A 14,890-nucleotide genomic window follows, 5' to 3' on the forward strand; every position below is an offset into this window, starting at 1 on the left:
TACAATATACATAAATGATCCAGTAGAAAGCATCGGATGCTCTTTAAGATTGTTCGCAGATGATGCGGTGGTCTGTAAGAAGGTATCAACGCCAGAAGACAGTAACGATTTGCAGGAGGACCTGCAGAGGATTGTGCTGGCAGCTGGTGATGAAAGTAAATAAATGTGACATGTTGCGCTTGTATAGGGACAGAAGGCCGTTAATGTACAACCACACTATTATGTAATAAAGTGATCGATAATCTTGATCTATAATCTTCACACGACACAAAATTTCACAAACTGAACACAAAATTTTTAATGAATTGCCCGAAAAAGAAGTACAACGTTAGTAAAACTAGCGCAGCGTTATTTTCTGCTGTCAATAAATCCACCACTAACTGACTTCGTATTACCAAAAGAACCAACGAACTATCCTGGCACAAAAGGTGGACATATGTGAGCTCCCCACTATATGTTTCTGTATGAAATTTAGTCCTTCTTTACCTCCCACTCTACTTATTACCAAAACTATGAATCTACAAACTGTTGTCCAACCTAAACTCGCTACTAACCTTTGACTAAACAGAAACTAATTTTAATTGAACTGTACCTGGTCTGAAACAACTTGTCTTTCTATTAAATGCGCAAATGAAGTGACCTAAAATTTCTATTTATCTCGCGTCTTGAAAACATTGTTGTAACTTTCTCGAAAGTACAACAGCAAACGGCAAGCAGGTAGCGCCTAAGATCGAATTCTATTTTTGAATAAACGTTCCAAATAATATTCAAGGTACTGCATACCACGTGGTTCACTATAGTAATGCGTAATGATAAGCCTTATTTGAACAGTCGAATGGGCAACACATGTATTCATATGAAATGATATTCGCAGACAACGATTTTAGAGTGACGTATGTATTAAAAAAGACGGAATAAAACCTCGCGTCATCTTAACACAGAACATTGGTCTGGGTAATACTATTCTTAACTAAGTGAACAATGATTTAAAAAGGGTATAATGTTAAAAGAGAATTTCTATAAAAACCAAATAGCTTAATCAGTTGATATATTAATGCAAGACCCAAGAAAGCGGGGTGGTCTTTCTCCGAGCTCTGAGCGAGAGAACAAAGTTAACAAGCTGACTAAAATCATTCAGGCAAACCAGGTGCGCAGTCCTGCACTCATACCTCAAACTTCTACTCTTAACGAAAGAGAAAAATACTCAAAATTTATATTCAATTGGCCTTTCAATATATATGTCATATTCATACTTGCTGTCTTTTACAATAAGTCTTTCTTCATTTAACAGATACAAACACAAATCACGACAGCACTACGGAATACGTCCATCACCTACCACACTTCAACCAAGAGTGTATCGCACTGCGCAGAGACAAAGTTTGTGCCACAACAAGACCAAATAATGTTTAACAATAACAGAACTTGCCCTCTCTCTGACGTGCACATCTATAATTTACAAAAATCAAAATGACAATCCCACCTTACAACAGAAATATACTGTATCTTCTTAAAACCAAAAGATTTCTCTTCTTAAAAGTGGTTTATAACTTACAACGTCGTAAAGAATTTAAAAGAATATCTTCTCGCTTTTTGGGATATGAGGAAGCAAACCCCTTTTTCTGACAGCCCATTTATCTGTCTTGTTGGTTTTCAGAAGTTTTTCCTCGGAGCACTCTCAGCACGTGCCTTCCATTTTCGTGGTAGTGCCTGGGAACACTTTTGGGGTATAGAGTGACTGCTCTTGTGCCCATTGTGAATTTTGCTTCCACGGATTATTGCATCGGGTAATGCAGACAATTGCTCCGTGTATCAAACTTTCAAGAGAATGCAGTTTTTAATTAATTTTATTCTCTGAACTCGGTTTATATTATAATGCAGATTCATTGGGAAAGTATACAGAACTGTCCCAAGTGCTTTGCATTAATTGACCAACTTTGCCTGTTTTAAGTTAATGTGATGGAAGCGTCGTAAGATTTCAGAGTTTTCCATGCTCCTCACACACGACAGTGGCTCTCAATTCTTTTTCCTTATCTGGAGCTATCGTCATATACACAGAAATATCCTATATCTTCTGGAGTCGCTCATATGACTGCTGTGCAGATAATATTATTACTGTTGGCCATGTAAATGTAACAGATGGACATTACAGAGGAACGGCCTTAAAGAAACACGAATAAGAGCATAGAGAGAGGGCATACTTGAGGAACTCTAGGTCTTAACTGTATCTGCCTCGTTTCCTAACAGTTTATCCCGATTCCTGTCGCAACGTTCTTACTTACATTCGTGACTCGTTCGTGAAAATGTACTTTTCTCATGATTTCAGTAAGAAACGTGTGGTTTACCCGGTCTAAGGCTCTATGAACATCAATAAACATGACAGTACGTTTTATGTTAGTCACTGAGGTAACGGCAATTGCATCTTTATATTCTGCTACCCTTTGAAGTATGCTTCTGCCAGGTACACATGATTCATGTTAACTTACACTCTTTCTGGACAAGTGCGAAAACTTGCCGTTTAAAATTCTTGAGACTATGTTATATTCTGAACTGAGCAGGGGAATAGGGTGAAAGTAGTTTTGGTTTCTGTTTCCTTTATTCTTCGTGACTAATATTATTGTACCCTATTTGAATTCATCAGGCATAGGTTTTCCCGTATAAGTTCGTTCGCCACCTGAGTAAACGTATCACCAAGTATATTCCAGTACTGTACAATTCCATAAGCAAACCATGCGGTCCTGGAAACTTTTTTAAAGATGAGCTACAGACAGTCTCGTGTATTTCCTCTAAGTGAATGCTGGAAGAAAAACTTCATTTACCTCCTCCTACAGCTGTGGGATCCTGATAGCAAGGAATTTGTCAAGGGATTCTTCATATATCCGACCTGCAGGGTAGAGATTTTCACAGTAATTACAAACCACATTCATTATCTCCTTCTGAGCTGTGAGAACACTACCGTCTCCAGTATGGATTTCGTCCACGAAGGCTCGTTGTCTGCTCTTCGCGTGCCTGAAGAGGTCATAAAGAGAAGTAGTCTTATCCTTAAACACAGTTTTGGCCTTGGATTTCTTTGATATCCCTCCGTGACTATTTCATAATGTATATTTTTAGATTTCGTATCGTCCTTCTCAGATTTTTGTCTCTCTTGATTAGGACAATCCCCTGGATTAGGCAGCGATTTGGCCTTGTGCCGCTGGACGTCTCGAGTCCTCGTGTTTGCCTGCTGGCTGCGGAGTTGTGCATTTCAGCCTCGTAATGAGACTATTTGTGTTCTGTTATTTGCTTTTCCCCCGAGCGCCACGACCAGTGGCTGGGCTGCCTCTGCTGTCGTCAGTTCCACTCGTGTGCTCCCTGCATCTTCTGATTTTCCGCTTTGCTGTGCTTGTGTTTACGGCGCAGTGTGATCTGCAGGACGTGTTGTCGTCAGATCGCATTCACGGATAGGGAAGTTATGAAATGTCCCTGTGTCTGTGTGACGGTATTGCTTGCCGTATATAGCCACATAAAAAGTACCTGCTCTCTCACAACTTACCGAAAGAGATTTTTCATTACTTGGCAAAACATCACTGAATGTAGAATGTGAATTTTTGATACTGCCGGCCGCGGTGGTCTCGCGGTTCTAGGCGCGCAGTCCGGATCCGTGCGACTGCTACGGTCGCAGGTTCGAATCCTGCCTCGGGTATGGATGTGTGTGATGTCCTTAGGTTAGTTAGGTTTAAGTAGTTCTAAGTTCTAGGGGACTGATGACCATAGATGTTAAGTCCCATAGTGCTCAGAGCCATTTGATACTGTGTCAAGACCTTTTTCTGCACAAAAAGACGGCGTGGGCAGTAAGTAATGTCGGAGGTGGCCTCACTCGCTGCAAATGTGCTGCGTCGGGACCTGCCTTGGATATACAATGAGAGTTTTATGAACATCAGCAGAAATGCGTGACGGGATATTTGCCTTCACATCCATTTCCACTGACCGGATACTGCTGAAGCATTGCAGTTTACAGTCTTGGCCGTCTTTCATTAATAGCAAATTATTTGGAAAGACCATCTTTAACTAACAGATTATCAGTTTCGATCGGGACATTCAACACCTACTATTTCGCAGACATACGCGATGCTAATTTTTCTCGTGAAACCATTACTTTTCGAAAAGGCTGTGTCCACAAATTCAGTGACGCCGCCCATCTTCCCCAACAGCTACTCAACCGTTATCGTGCTAACAAATTTAACAAAGGGATAGGATGACTCAGAAAGTAGTGGCTCCTGTGTCCTGTAGTACATATCATAGCCTGAACTGTTCTCCACACGACATTCCCAGTCAACATTGTCCAGTATATTTGTACACATTTGTGCCATCGTTGAACTCAGTGGTCAAAACCAGTTTGAAAAAAATTCAGGGTCTTGCTTCTTGGCGCATGATTTTAAAACTATTTTAACACCACCCTAGCGATTCAGTCTGTAACAAGAAAGCATATGAAGACACTGCAATGGATATCAGCAATGTTGGACGAAAAAGTTTGGTATCGGAGAAACGACACGACAGACGAATCACACAGCGACCAGCCAACAATAGACGCCAATAGAGGGTGTCCTGATTACGTAATTTGAGGGGGCAGACGCGCTTGAATTCACAATGAACAGCGAAACCTATGTAACCACATTTAAGAAGCTTAAGGAGGCAGTAATGCAAGTCCCCACACGTCATTTTACGCAACCCAAGAGAATGCAAAAAGTGACCTTCGTGATTACGTACTAACTGACTAGCGCGAGATTAAAACAGCTTTAACATCATGGATCAAGAAAAAAAACAGTGAAATTTTCTAAACGGGCTTTGATTCTGGGTTTAACGATGGCTCAGTTGTGTATAAAGTCAATGTGAGTATTTTGAACGGTAATTTTGTGTAGAAGGCAGCTTACGGTGAAAGGTATATGATAAGGTCTGATCAGGGTAGATCCAGAAAATAAAGTCGGTAGTTGACAACCGCAAGGTGGAATGAGTAATATCTTTGAGTAGGAAGATCTTTGATGGTTAAGAGAGCCGGGCGCGCGCAGTAATAAACTTGGGAGTCGCAGCTAGGTGCCCGGAGGAAGCAGACGTGTGGTGACAGCTTTAAGGTAGAAGTCGCGCTCGCTGCGCAGTTACCCTGACCAAACTTTAGCACGTAAATGAGAGGAGATATAAAATGATTTTAAAATGGGTTTTGTTAGATAATGTTCAGAGTTAGGATTTGTATGTCCAAGGTTTGATGCAGTAAGCGGTTTGTAAAATTTTTGTAAGAGTGATTCGTGCTACAAAAATGTTGGAAATGGTAGGTTTTGTGTATGACTTAAAATTTTAACAATATATATATATATATACACACATTGAGATCAACATTGTGTTTAAATCTAACAGCCTGAATCGTAATCCACATCCTTTGCTTGTACTGAATATGAAAATGAGTAGTAAAGTAAAGTTATCCACCAATGAAAGAATGTAAAGAAAATGAGGCCTCTATGCAATATATATGTGCAGTTCATAGTTTGAAATCGATTTTGGTATAACTTACGTTATCAGAGAAAAGTTATTTCAAATAACTAATTTTATGCCATTGCACAACTGGCATTATTCATGTCAAGATATAATTTCATTAAGTAAACATCAGGGCCAAAAGTTAATTTTTTTTGTACCAACTTAATGCCATTGCCCAAACGGCATTATTCTGTTAAACTTGACTGCTGAGTCAAATACATGTTGCATTTCTGGCAAAATGGAGGAGTGCAAGAAACAAGTTCACAGACGCAGTCAGATGCAGGTTTGCTGAATAATTAATTTGGAACGATCTTATCATTGATATCTTCACAAATAAAAAAGGAAACAATTTTGGTTAGATACTTTCAGTTGGCGACATCCTCTATGGTGACGTTCTTGGACATATTTTCCATAACTGTGGACTTTGTTATGGAGCATTCTTTTCGCCACCACTGTTTCAGCCGTGCACTGCATTGCTAGTTGCGTAATACTGCGTTTTGTGCGCTGCATTGCTAGTTGCGTAATATTGCGTTTTGTGCGCTGCATTGTTAGTTGCGTAATATTGCGTTCTCTGCTTCGCTTGTGAATATTTATTTTTAGCTCTGCTTCTGCTTATACTAATTTTATGTGTCTATTCTAAATATTTTACCTTTTACGTACAAAATAGCTTCTTGTGAATTACGACCATTTTGAGATTTTGTCCGCCAAATTATCTCCCTCAAGATGTCCTAAACAAATCGACAAGGTGATAAAGTACAATTAGGCAGTTCCTCAAAATCGCGTAAGCAACAACAACTGTCAGCAATCCCTCCTACTTCACAAAGTGATCAGGAATTTGACAACAATGCTGCGGCAAATAATGACGCCACAGAGTCACATAATTCCGCATCGGTTCCTCCTCTGCCTTCGCATTCTCAGAACGCAGTAAGGCAATAAGAAACAGTTTCCCATGACTCGTTCATGTCAAGTCAACCTTCACAAAGCCATGTGGTTGATTCCGACATCCAATTTCCCTTGCAATATTCTTCCACAGACAGTGAAATGGTTTCATCTCAGAATTCTAAAACTGTTTTTAGCAGCCCTCCGCATCAATATGAGTTGCAATACCCAAATCCCGAGGTGACATCCCCAGCTCTAGTTGAAGATAAATTAGATTGTTTTCTTCGGCTACTGAGCGAACGTGACGCAAAACGTGTTCAATTAGCCCAATACCGTGCAAACAATGCTAAACGTGATGAACAATTTGTTCAATACTGTGTAGACAACGCTAAACGTGATGAACAATTTGCTCAATACCGTGCAGAGAATGCTAAACGTAATGAACAGAATGCAAAATGTGACGAATACCTTACCGGCAACATTCAGAAATTAACCCAAACCATACACACATTTAAAGAAATAACGGACAACAAATATCATTGAAACGCATAAGCGCGACGTTACTGACCTTAGGGACAGAATCAATGTAGTACTTCACCTGAGTCTATTGACAAGCTGCAACAAACTTCCGTTGCTCATTCTGAGCACATACATGCCTTAGAATCATGTACCGAATCCCTGACATCTGACGTCACTCAACTTAAAACAAATGTCAGTGAACAGGGTGAGCAATTCCACTCACAATTAGAAAACATAACGGAAACAGTAGCCGCTTTCGAAACTCATGCATAAAATGAATTAGATCAGTCAACCCCAGTTCCCTTTTCAACTTAATACCAAGCTGTGGCTAAATTTAAGAGTAAAGAAATCACTATTAATGAACAACAAAAACGAGAACTGAACTCAATTCATAGTAAACTTTCCGATATTCTGCACCAATTACAGCACGACAGTGCGCCCCGTAATTTTGTCCCAGAACATCAGCAAAATCCGTTTGCATACCAGCAACAACAACCCCATTCTTATCTTCACAGGCTCCATTTGCACAAGATTACCCTGTACAAATTAGTACCTTCCCAGGCAATTCTTCTTTGCCCCATGATGCTCCTTTTCCACGCCAAGACAATGTAGATTACAAACACTTCTTGTCAGTCAAGAAATTTAATACGTTTACGTAATGATTTACATCCTCTTGATTTGATTCAGCAATTTAATTCGCTTTTCCTCCAAATTGGCCAGTGGCACACCAATTAGAACTTGCCTGCAGTTTCTTGGAAGGCGAACCTGCAACGCGAATGAGATACATTGCACGGCAATGTTTGTCTTTCCAGTCATTCCAACAACAATTTCTTGATGTTTACTGGCATCCCACATCACAGAGTGCTGTGAAAGATCAGTTGCTAAATATGCCACCTTTGTATAACTCACAATTTGGCACTTTGACACAATATTTTGACCACATGATTCAACAGAATCAACATTTAACAGAACCTTATAGCCCTTCTGGTCTCATTCAGCTTCGTATTTCAAAATTACCTAGATCATTGAGAGTTCCGTTGCTGACAGGGAATCGCACAGAAAACTTGCACACTTTTCGTGATGTTTTACAGCTTTTTGAACTGGATGAAACACACAGTCCACGTTCTAGTCAACACTCTTTCCCAGAATCACAAAAGAATAGAGACAACCGTTTCCGTAATAACGGCAGACAGTTACCGAATAATAGACCTCAATATGGAAATGCGGGACTCTTTCTTCCACAACCTCAGTATCAGCAGAATGTTGTGAATGCCTACCCATCCAAGAATCAAAATTATCATCCCCTTCCATCAATGTCGTTCCGCAATGGTCAATGTGGCAATACCACACAAAATTATCGGCGATACAGTAACAACCAGAGAAACTGGGAGAATCAGTGGAATAATTCCAACACTTCTTTTGTACAAAGAAACCAAATGTGGCACCAGAACCGCCATCAACCATACGGAACCAGTGATTACTACAAACCTTTGATCGCCAACCCACTCATCAGTACAGTCAACAGAATTTTTCAAATCGTAATGATAATTATCCAAATCATAACCAGAGACAAACCAATGACAGCCAACAGAATTACGGCAATGACAGACGAGTACCATTTCATCAACCTGATTCCCGGTTCCAGCCCAGACATGATTCCAATAATTCATCAGGTAGAACAGTACAGTTAGTAGAAGTTCGTCCACCAAATCCACGAAACAATGGAGATCATTAGCGTGAGGCAGAACACCAACAATAGCAACTAACTACTCTGCCTACTGCGTGCTCGCTGCAGCGCGAACAATGCCATGATTCTTCTGAAAATTTTACACCACATGTTATCCGTTGTGACGATATATGAGAGGATCTTCTGCTGAAAAAAATCGAACTACAACCAATTGTTCACATCCCCTCATTAATATTTCGATAGGCACACACAAGTGTCTCCACATCTTGTGTTAAAGAATCAACACCCACATGACATGATTAAAGAATTCATACGTTTCCCGAAGTCTCGCTGCCTACAGCATCACGAGATTATTCAAATTGCATTACACAATATTAAGCGAGCTGCTGACCAACGGCTGCGTCAAATGAAGTCACCAAAGAGGAATATTTCTTTTCAAGTAGGAGACAAAGTTCTGGTCCGCTGCTTTCTTTCTGGGGCGTTATAGGTTTCTTACTTATTGCAATAACCTGGGATTATTTCAGTACCTTGCTGATGAATTAGAGTATTGCTTTCTGTGAAACTCTTTTCATACTGGCATTTGAAGTTGACATTACAGTTGAGAATTTCGGTCATCAAATTGATGATACTTGCTACTTGATATCTTTGCTCCTATTTTTTTGTTGGATGATCAACTCTGTTACTTTGTGATGACTACAGTGAACTATATTTACATGACATGATGACACTAACTGTAACACGATTTTGTAGGAATGAAGGCCACTTTGTATATTGATGTTAAAATAGTGTTACCAATTTTCCTATAGTTTACTTAGAGTTTTCGTACTAAAGGATGTAATATGGGTTATTGAAAATGTGTATAAGAAGATGAGACTAATGATTTTGATGGTTTTAAGATATTTGAAGAAAGGGTGTGTTCATGCGAGTTTTAAGAGGATATTTGTAACTTATGAACAGAATGAGATATTGTTAGATTTAATTTCCGTTTTTGAGACTTTGGAATATTGGAAACTACAAGTGATGATTATTAAATACTGTGTGCTAAAGTTACTACAATAACAACATCAGGTGTGAGCGATGTTGTTCTACATTTTCCAGAAATGTTGATGGTGATTTTCTGATGAGTTTCATAATTAACTTTAATACTGTTTAACAATTAATTTTCTCCACAGCTTTTAAGAAGAAGTATCAACTATTTAACAATGTCCCAAGTAACTTTCGTTTCTGACCCTTTCCTTTTTATAATAAGCAAATACTCTTCTCGGGAAACTTAGCATTTTGTCTCCGATTATATTCTGTTTATTAATTTTCAACTATTTTTCAGATGCCATTAATGAAATAATATGATGACTTGGGATTAATAGAGTCCAATTGAGATTGTTTTCAGACTCATTGTTGAGGATCCACTCAGGACTTACTTCATGACATACTACAAGCATTCTTTAATCATTTTTTTCTTATACCTACAGCACCACAAGTATCATAATTCTTGCCTTTTATGATGTGTTTGTGCTATCTTCTATGTTGCCTTTTTCTCTTGTCACGTGTTTTTCAAGTAAAGATTTAATGATCTGTAACTATTTCATTGTTTGTCACTTGTGCTATGCATTGCTTCACGTGTCTCTACACTTTAATTTTCTGGTAGTGTTACCTATTTCAGGATTAAGATAATGTTATGGTCTATGCTTTCAGTTAAATCTTTTGTTTTGTGTTGGCATGCTATTTTTGCTTTATTATCTGAAGTTGACATATTACTTTTTGTTACAGTTATTTCTGGACTTTCTCTGAATGTTTATTATTTTTTGTTCATGTGAGAGTGATTATGGATTGTTCTATTTATGCACACTTTTGATTTGTCACACTACTATTTTCCGAGACATGACAGTACCTCTCCTTGGCTGATCACAGCGTTTTGTCCATTCCTAATGCCTGTTGCTTAAGTGTGATAGTATTTTCATTCTACATTAATATAACGTTATTGTGTTTTGTTTCCATGACAATTATGTTTTTGATGTAGCATAACTACCATCGTTTTCAGCTACAGCAATTACTATCTTCTTTATTGTCACTGTCTATCATTTATTTAAGTAAATTTGTTTACTCTTTTTCTCACATCTAATTTCCATTATTGACAATATTTCAACACTTGATAACAGATTATCCTTGTGGTCTACACAAAAAAAGCCTAATGGGGTAGAGGGTTGGTTATTCTTTAACTGACACACCATGTGGCATTGGTGCCCCGTATCCTTGAGCTCTGTAGAACTCATTCTTCCTTTCTGAGTTCTCACTCTACTCTTCTTTCTGTTGTAAATATTTTTCTTATTTTTCTAAGATATCTGACTGTCCTCGATAGGTAAACAACTATTTTTAATAACTGTACTCGAAGGAAATAAGATTTATACTGTGAAGGCAAAATACTTATTCAGGTTTTATCAAAACTCTTATTTAAGAAGGTTGTATAAAATTTGTTATGGCATTACTTGGCAATACTTAATGTAAAGTTTAAAATGACGCCTGTGATTGTGCATATATATATATATATATATATATATATATATATATATATATATATATGACTATGAATCGCTCCTAAATAGAGTCTTTATGATGATTTCAATACAGTGTTTTTACTGAGTATGTGAAGTTCTAAAAAGACTACTGCAATTGTGCAGGTTATAATAATGATTACTATTATATATATGACTATGACTCACTGGTAAATAGAGTCGTTATGACGATTTCAATACAGCATTGTTATTGAGTATGGGAAATTCTAAAATGACTACTGCAATTGTGCAGGTTATTGTAGTCATTAATATTATATATATATATATATATATGACTATGAATCACTTTTAAATAGAGTCTCTATGACGATTTCAATACAGCATTGTTATTGAGTATGTGAAGTTCTAAAATGACTACTGCCATTGTACAGGTTATTGTAATCATTAATATTCATTTGTAAATAGAGTCTTAATGATGATTTCAATACAGCATTGTTATTGAGTATGTGAAGTTCTAAAATGACTACTGCCATTGTGCAGGTTATTGTAATCATTAATATTCATTTGTAAATAGAGTCTTAATGATGATTTCAATACAACATTGTTACTGACCATATGAGGTCCTATTCACCTTAAGTACATACTAACATTTATTTTGTAACAAATGTCCACTGCATACCATTATTATGGTATGCTATCCTTAGTAGGAATTTTTTTGTTCATAGATTCTATAAAACTAATTACTGTTACTGTTACAGAGTATGTGATGTTATTGTTACTGTCAAGATATATAAAAATTTGTATATTACTTTTCATATTAATTTCTTGCACAATGTTAAAATCAATGTAGCTAAGATTACATTTCTGTCACTGTGGCAAATGATATTGTAAACGTTTTTAACTTAGTGTCAGACTAAGTTGTCGCCTGACAGGACATATGTTATGCATCTGCGAGAATCCCATGATTGTGTTTAAGAGTCAGAGTGGACTACCACCTGACATAACTAGTAGCCAGAGTCTACGTAAATGTAAGTGGAAATCAGACTGAACTGTCACCTGACATAATAACTGGTCTGAGTGTACAAGAATATAATGAAATTCAGTGTGAGCTACCTTCTCACGTAAAATGTGTCCTACAACAAATTGAATATCATGACTTTTAAGTGTACATTGGTGTAAGCTACCACCTGACGTAACGTTGGTTCTATAACTCATAGAATATCATAAATGTAACTGTTTGTCAGTGTGTGTTGTCACATGACTTGACATGTATTTTACAATCGATACCACCATGGCTCAGTGTGTCCCATCACCTGATTCCCATTCTTCTTCAATCTTATTGTACTATTGATCATTATTAAAGTCAGTGTGTAATATCACCTGATGTGACAGGTATTGTACAATGGAAACTATTTGTGGTTCAGAGTGTTTCATCACGTGTAACCCCTGTTTGTGACATAATATCAATTTTCATTATGATAACTGAAAAAGGGTGAGTTATCCCCTGACTTAACAGTTATTCTACGGTTACAGTAAGGTGCCTCAGCACGTCCCATCACCTGATTACCACTCTTCTTCTACCTTATTGTACTACTGATCACTATTAAAATCAGTGTGTCCTTATCACCTGAAGTGATATCTATTGTACAATCGACATTATTTGTGGCTAAGTGCGTTTCATCACCTGAGGCCCCATATTTTACTTTGGTTTAGAATCAGAATTGGTGTAAACTGTCACCTGACGTGAATGGGTTGTACAATAGACGCTAATTGTGGCTCAGTGTGTTTCTTCACCTGAGACCCTACATTTTAGTGCAGTTTTCAATTAGATTCAATGTAAACTGTCACCTAAAGTGACATGTCTTCTTCATTTACTATTGTCAATGAAACTTGGCATGTACTTTAGGTCTACTACAAGATAATGATTGTAACTGAAAGTCAATATATACTGTCACCTTAGGTGACACGTATTTTATATTTAATGCTACTATTACTTAAAGTATATAATTGCATTATTTCACTGGCATTAAGAGTTCTCTATAAGACATTTATGCACATTTGCTGTACACTTCCAGCGGACATTTAACTATTTTATGTATTTTACCTCACATTCTACATTTCTGTTTGAAAAAGTTTGAAGTTATTTGAGGTATTTTACCGTATATTACTATGCTTCTATATAGAGTCTTAATGTCTTTTATACCATTTTGTAACTTTTAATACTATTTGATACACTTCTCCTTAGAAATTGAAGTTTACACTGCATTTTACCCCACATTCTACATTTTTGTATTACAACTTTTAATCTTATTTAAGACAATTCAGCTTCGAAATCTAAATATCTATAGATCTTACCTCACATTGTTTTCCTCTGTTTTGTAAATTTTTATGGTATTTCATAGACTTTTCTTAATAATCTAAATGTCTGAAGTCCTTGCCCTACATTTTTGTGTTTCTGTTTTGAACATTTTGATGTTCTTTGATTCACTGCAATTTGACAATCTAACGATGTTATGCATTTTACTTCACATTCTATGTTTCTGTTGATGAATTTTAGTGCTGTATAATACTCTTTTAATTGGAATACTATGTATGTTTAGTATCGTATCTTACATAGTACTTTTTTTACGAATTTCGTGGGGAAATCTGAGCTAAATGCACAGTTCCCTCTACAACATTCTGGTCCAGTGGACCAGGGGGCTATGAAATAATTGTGCTAAGGTCAGATCAGGGTAGATCCAGAAAATAAAGTCGGTAGTTGACAACTGCAAGGTGAAATGAGTAATATCTTTTAGTAGGAGGATCTTTGATGGTTAAGAGAGCTGGGCGCTCGCAGTAATAACACTTAGGAGTCGCAGCTAGCTGCCCGGAGGAAACAGACGTTTGGTGACAGCTTTAAGATAGCTCGCTCTCGCTGCACAGTTACCCTGACCAAACTTTAGCATGTAAATGAGAGAAGATACACAATGATTTCAAAATGGTTTTTGTTTGATAATGTCCAGAGTTAGGATTTGTATGTCCAAGGTTTGATGCAGTAAGCGGTTTGTAAAATTTTTTGTAAGAGTGATTCGTCCTACAAACATGTTGGAAATGGTAGGTTTTTTGTATGACTCAAAATTTTAACAATATATATATTGAGATCAACATTGTGTTTATATCTAACAGCCTGAATCATAATCCATATCCTTTGCTTGTAGTGAATATGAAAATGAGTTGAAAACTAAACTTACCCACCACTGAAAGAACGTAAAGAAAATGAGGCCTCTATTCAATATATATGTGCAATCCATAGTTTTAAATCGGTTTTGGTATAGCTAACGTTATCAGAGCAAAGTTATTTCAAATAACTAATTTTATGCCATTGCGCAACTGGCATTATTCAAGATATAATTTCATTAAGTAAACATCAGGGCCAAAAGTTAATTTTTCAGTACTATCTTAATGCCATTGCACAACCAGCATTATCCTCTTAAACTTGACTGCTGAGTCAAATACGACCACAGCATAACACCACCGACTCCGAATTTTACTGTTGGCACTACACACAATGGCAGATGACGTTCACCGGGCATTCGCCATACCCACACCCACATTTTCTCACTTCCTGCCTAACTGTCATAGTACTTGTAGTGGATTCTGACGTAGTTTGGAATTCCTGTGTCTGCCTATTTCACATTACGACCCCCTTCAGCTGTCGGCGGTCTCTGTCAGTCAACAGACGAGGTCGGCCTGTACGCTTTTGTGCTATACGTGTCCCTTCACGTTTCCACTTCTCCATCACATCGGTAAC

This window comes from Schistocerca gregaria, chromosome 1 (assembly GCF_023897955.1).
Source record: "Schistocerca gregaria isolate iqSchGreg1 chromosome 1, iqSchGreg1.2, whole genome shotgun sequence".
Lineage (NCBI taxonomy): Eukaryota > Metazoa > Arthropoda > Insecta > Orthoptera > Acrididae > Schistocerca > Schistocerca gregaria.